At 46.2% G+C, this 6,356-nt stretch overlaps 1 non-coding gene and 1 pseudogene across 1 annotated transcript; one reads left to right on the plus strand and one right to left on the minus strand.

The window, feature by feature from the left end:
• Positions 1-2,850: 2,850 nt before the first annotated feature.
• Positions 2,851-3,428, plus strand: Rps9-ps14 (ribosomal protein S9, pseudogene 14; annotated as a pseudogene).
• A 2,573-nt stretch (positions 3,429-6,001) lies between these two features.
• On the minus strand, positions 6,002-6,117 carry Rnu5b1 (RNA, U5B small nuclear 1). Its single transcript, XR_015628266.1, has one exon. It is a non-coding gene; the product is annotated as a U5 spliceosomal RNA (small nuclear RNA).
• Between the last annotated feature and the right edge of the window lie 239 nt (positions 6,118-6,356).

Consider the following 6,356-nt stretch of genomic DNA (forward strand, 5'->3'; position numbering starts at 1 on the left):
ATATTTTGAGTGCCAGGCCAATAAGGACTACATAGTGAGAGCCTGTCTCTCAAAACAAAACAAAAGTAAACCTGAGCTGAAATGGTGGGCACCCCCTACCCCTGTAGTGTCAGCCCTGGGCTACACAGCAAGATCACATTTCCAAATAAATTATCATCATCATCATCATCATCATCATCATCAATAGTAATAGTACTGGAACTGGAGAGATGGCTCAGTGAGTAAGAGTGTTTGCTGTACAATCATGAGAACCAGAGTACTGACTTCAGTACCCAAGTAACAAGCCTGCATCCCACATACCTGCAGACACGCGTGTACTTACACATACACGGAGACCAGACACACATACATATTTAAAAGTAAAAATAAACAGATAAGCTTGCTTAAGCTACTAAAGGAATAGCACAGGTACACCTCTGTGTGTGTGCATATGTGTGTGTGTGTGTGTGTGTGTGTGTGTGTGTGTGTGTGTGAGACACTTAAATGTTGTGAAGCCTTGGGTTCCTGCCCCAGTTACTGTCTAACAAAGGGCCCTGGGGGGACATTTGCAGTTTAACACCCCCACCCCCACCCTCAGCTCCCTTTCATTCCTCCAGGGCACAAAAAACAGACTTTGAGAATTTCAGTGCAGCCCCAGGCTTGACCTTTGCCCCTCTGAGTATTTCCTCAACCAGTGTCGATCATAACCAGACTTAAATAGCTGCTTTGTTAAGAGATCAAATGAGGACCCAACTAGAAAATTCCTGGCACCTGGTGCAATGTAGGCACTCAATAAACATTCTTTGTTAGGGTGTCGATTGTTTGGTGAGGCTCAGGATTCCAGTCGGAATATAGCTCAGGGGAAAGGGCTTTGCCTAGTGGGCAAGAGGCCCTGGGTTCGACCCCCGGCAGCAGGGGGTAAAACAGAAAAAGATACTGCAGATGAGTGACAAAGGACTGAACTGGCACCGCTCTCCAGGCTTGGTTGTTCTTGATTCCAGCCCAGCAGTCACACAAAGGTCACAAAGCTTTCTCCTGGCCTCCGCTCTTCCTGTTAAGACACAATAAAGGACTCTGACTGATGATTAGAGGAAGCGGATATACAATTAATTTCTATTTTAGACCTAAAGCCCTCCTCCTACCTTTCAAGAAGAATTGCATACCTATCCCAATTTACACACTGAACAAACATAGGATTTTCCAGCGGGTTCTGTAGTCTTTGAAGTGACCAGACCAGACTATTGATTTATTTCCAACTAACCTCTTTCTTTGAACCCAGAAGGGTCAAGGTTAATTATATAATAAAACACACTGTGCCCAGCCGCCCTTCTGAGGGCACAGGGAGTCCCCACTCCCTTTCTGAGCCAGAAGAGGTGGATCGGATTTCTGATTCCTTCCCCCTCAATTCATTTCCTTCATCAGAGCCCATTAAGAAGAGTGGGGGAGGGGGCGGGAATGACCTCTCATTTCCTCCCTGAGAGATAAATTTTAATTTGCCGAAAAGCAACAAAGGGACTCGAGCCATGTGTTTACACTCCTTCAGCTGTAAACCCTTGCAGGGCATCCCTGTCGCAGAGCTGGCAGAGAGGTGGGTGGGGTAGGCACGGCTTACAGACCCCGGAGCCTGGAGTCTTTATCTCCTATGGAGTGGAATGCTGTCCCCCAGAGGGACCCTGCTGGTGCTGTTAGCACAACGGAAGACTCTACTAAGGCTGACTAACTGGCCATGGGCTACTCCCACACACGCTCATTCTTCAGTGGCCCCTGAGACGGGCAGCATGGCATGACCATTGGTCGATGGTCCCTGTGGCTCCCTTCCAGCCAGCCTGGCCTACTCGGTGACTTCCAGACTAGTGGAAGACCGGTCTCTAGATAAGCAGGCAAGCGAACAGTGCTGAAATCCAATAAATGTCGGGCACAGTCGTAAGCTCTCACACTCTGGAGGCAGAGGCAGAGGCAGGTAGATCTCTGTGAGTTCAAAGGGGATGTATATAGCAAATTCCAGGCCAGGTTAGGCTACAAAATAAGATCCCAGCTAAAAAAAAAAAAAAAAAAAAAAAAAAAAAAAAAAAAAAAAAACAGCCCAGATAGCTCAATTGGTAGAGCATTTAACCTCGATGGTGGCTGGAGGAGACTTTGAGTCGTGGTGGTGGTGGTAGTGTGTGTGTGTGTGTGTGTGTGTGTGTGTGTGTATGTGTGTGTGTGTTGGGGGGTTTGGAGGGGTGTGATCTGATCAAAATGCATTGTGTATATCTATGAAATTCTCAAGGAATCGATTTTAAAAGTAAATAATAATAATTTTAAAAAATTAGGCTGGTGAGGTGGCCCGGAGTGTAAAAGCATCTGTCCACGTGAATTCAACCCCTAGAACGTACAGGGGAGGAGAGAAACAGAACCATAGGAAAAGAGAACTAGACAGCTGCCCTTTCTTCTCCAGCGTGTGCTTCTCGGAACATGCCCTCTCATGCATACAAGTAATAAGGATAAAGATAATGAACTAAATTAATTTTAGTCCAAGATGCACAATGCACAGTGAGCACTTGAGGATCAATATGTGAGGTTGACCCCCGGACCCTACATACACGCACACAGGTGCTTGCGTGCACACCTTTACATACAAAAATTATTTTATGGGGTTGGGGATTTGGCTCAGTGGTAGAGCGCTTGCCTAGCAACCGCAAGGCCCTGGGTTCGGTCCCCAGCTCCGAAAAAAAGAAAAAAAAAAAGAAAAAAATATTTTATTTTTCACCCATAGACACCCACGTCCAGGGAGAGAACTTGGTTAAACTGCTACATTTTATGTCTGTGAAGTTCTAGAAAGTGAGGAGTGTGTCCTGAGTCCGTAGGCGCAGCGGGCCTACCATAGTCAACATGCTGGTCGCCAGAAGCTGGGTTGCGGCAAAACCGATGTGACCCCACAGAGGCCCTTCGAGAAATCGCGTCTGGACCAGGGGCTAAAGTTGATTGGAGAGTATGGACTCCGGAACAAACGTGAGGTGTGGAAGGTCAAATTTACCCTGGCGAAGATCCGTAAGCCTGCCCTGGAGCTGTTGACGCTGGATGAGAAGGATCCTCAGCCTCTGTTTGAAGGCAATGCTCTACTGAGGCAACTTGTTCACTTTGGGGAGCTGGAGGAGGGCAAAATGAAGCTGGATTACATTCTGGGCCTGAAGATTGAGGATTTCTTGGAGAGATGGCTGCAGACCCAGGTCTTTAAGCTGGACCTGGCCAAGTCTATTCACCATGCCCGTGTGCTCATCTGCCGACGTCACATCAGGGTCCGCAAGCAGGTGGTGAACGTCATTGTTCGTCTGGACTCTCAGAAGCACATTGACTTTTCCCTCCGTTCTTATTATAGTGGTGGCCGCCCGGGCAGAGTGAAGAGGAAGAATGCCAAGAAAGGCCAGGGTGGTGCTGGAGCTGGTGATGATGAGGAAGAGATTAATTAATACCTTGTTGCACTGGTGGATTGTCTAGTTTTCCAGACAAAACAGAAATAATACTTGGTTTATTAAAAATAAATAAATAGGGGGTTGGGGATTTAGCTCAGCGGTAGAGCGCTTGCCTAGCAAGCGCAAGGCCCTGGGTTCGGTCCCCAGCTCCGAAAAAACAAAAACAAAACAAAAACAAAAACAAAACAAAAAATAAATAAATAAATAGTGAGGAGCCTTCAGGAGGCGGAGCCTAGAAAAAGGAAGTTGCGTCTCAGGGGCGTGTCTCTTTGGAAAACTTCCGGCCTCTGCAGGCTGGCCTCTTTAGGGTTTCGGTAGAACACCTTCCTGCTATCTGCACTTGCTCTAGCCTGAGTTCATGCCGTGACCCAATGACCTTATCTCACAAAAAAGAAGAAAGAAAGAAAGAAAGAAAGAAAGAAAGAAAGAAAGAAAGAAAGAAAGAAAGAAAGAAAGAAAGAAAGAAAGAAAGAAAGAAAGAAAGAAAGAAAGAAAGAAAGGAAGGAAGAAAGGAAGAAAGGAAGAAAGGAAGAAAGGAAGAAAGGAAGAAAGGAAGAAAGAAAGTTGCTGAGTTTTACCATCACAAAGCCTCAAGAGAGAAAGCCCAGTCTACAGGTGAGAACACCGAGGCCTCTTAAGGTTCTGTGACTAGACAGCAGGTTGTGGCACTGGTTAACAGGTCCTCAATTTTTGTCCAGGGGGCTCCCTCTGTACTTACTCTAGCAATGGATGTGAGGAGGTTTTTAGATGGAGTACGTCTCTGTGGGCCATCTTTGAAAAGAAGACCCTGATGGAATAATTACTGTTAACTCATTATAATCCTTCATATCCAGTGTCTTTAGACATCCCAATGGTATCTTCATTAGTGATCCCTGATCCAAAGTCAAGTCAAAGTCCTTCCGGCTGGTATTAGGTCTGCCATCCCAAAGAGATGTGCCTTCCAATTGACTAGGGTCATGGGTTTGGGGCAGAAACAGCTCAGAAGCCTACTACATTTATTTATTTATTATTTTATGTATATGCGTACACTGTAGCTGTCTTCAGACACACCAGAAGAAGGCATCAGTCCCATTATAGATGGTTGTGAGCCACCATGTGGTTGCTGGGAATTGAACTCAAGTCCTCTGGAAGAGCAGTCAGTGCTCTTAACCTCTGAGCCATCTCTCCAGCCCTTTCTGGAACATTCTGTGTTTGCCCCAAGGCCTGGCACCCACACCTCTGCCTCTACAAGGCCTTCATGACTCCTGGGCACTCTGCTCCCATCATCCTTCACGTGTATGGCTTCCCCCTGGGTCCAGTGCTCAACAAAGTTCTCCATGGGCAAGGAAGTACTCTAACTCAGTGGTAGAGCATGTGCCTGCTATCACGCATGAGGCTGTAGTTACGTTAAAGCCAAGCATGCCCGGTAGGTCCACTCCAAGGTATGTATGTGAACACGCATGTGAATGTAAGTGACTGCATGGATGTGAGTGTATGCAGGCAAGTGCGTGTGTGTATAAGTACCTGCATCTTGTTATTTACAGAAATGTATGTATGTAAGTGTGCTTACATGAGTAGGTGACTGCTTCCATATAAGAATGCATGTGTGAGTACATGGGAGTACACATATGTCTGTTTATGAATGATGCGCACGGGTGTGCGACAGCATCTGCCGCCTGTCAGTCTCAGCTGCTTTCATCACCACAGGAAGTCTGAGTCAGGCCCCACAGGATGGACAGCCTTGTAGTAACTAAAGGCCAGGGCGGTTCTTATAGACCGAGTGCACTTTGGTTCTGCCACTCTCTGATCTCTACTCCCTGGAGCCCAGCGCTTAACATCATGAAATGTCAGAGCCTAGGGCACAGCGGGTGGGGGTGTCAGACTGTCTGACTCACCTGACAAATAGGGGAGACCAGGCCTAGTCAGGTCCCTGCTGTTTAAACACTCAGGACTACAGAGGCTACACAATATTTAGTCCCCAGCTAGCTGACAACAGCATCTCTCCAGTCTCTTCTCTCTCCTGCCACAACAACCTGGAGTCTTGTCAGTCACAAAGTCTGCAACATTGGCCTCCCAGGGACCTCAGATTGGAAAAGGGGGTCCACCAGGGGAGCCATTGCAATGTGACCGGGCTGTAACCTTCTCCATCATCATCGGTCACACGGAGTTTTTCATTGCATCTGCCTTATCCCCTCAAGAGAATGCTGAGCGGAATTCTAGCTGTGGTTAATGGTAAGGTTGTTTTTGAGTCTATGTCCTGGAATTTGCTATATAAACCAGGGTGGCCTTGAACTCACAGAAGCTCATTCCCCCCTCCACCTCCCAAATACGGAGAGAAAGAGTTCACAAGAACTCTACCTCACTCAGTTTTAAGGGAAAGGAATAGGTATTAAATTTTAAGTATGGTTTATACAAACACCCAGAATACAACTAATAGGTGTCTCACACTCAAACTAGGGCCTTCTTGAAAACAGTGGTAGTAACCTGAACCAAAAGAACTACTATTCTCTCTGTGAGAACAGGATATACTAAATGTCGCTAGCAAGTGAAAGAGCAGGACATCGGTTCTATTATTTGACACGCTTAGGTGTAGCCTTGCCGGAACAAGGCCTCAAAAAATTGGTTTAAGACTCAGAGTTGTTCCTCTCCACGGAAATCTTTAGTAAAAGGCGAAAGATTTATACGATCTGAAGAGAAACCAGAGTATACCCAAATACTTGGGTACTCAAAGCTCGAGTAAGAACAACACCTAACTCAGTGATGGTGTCTACTTGACTCACGACGACTCTAGCTAAAAAGAATTACTCTTTTTCTTTTATAAATTTATGCTGACTTTCATGAAGATATTCGCAAAACAACATAGTAATTTTTTTGTTATGTTTTTGTATTGTGCGCAGTGTTCTGTGGGTATGCAAATATATGGCGGCCCCGCCCTGAGAACAAGGG

The sequence above is a fragment of the Rattus norvegicus genome, chromosome 8, assembly GCF_021556685.1.
Source record: "Rattus norvegicus strain SHRSP/BbbUtx chromosome 8, alternate assembly SHRSP_T2T, whole genome shotgun sequence".
Lineage (NCBI taxonomy): Eukaryota > Metazoa > Chordata > Mammalia > Rodentia > Muridae > Rattus > Rattus norvegicus.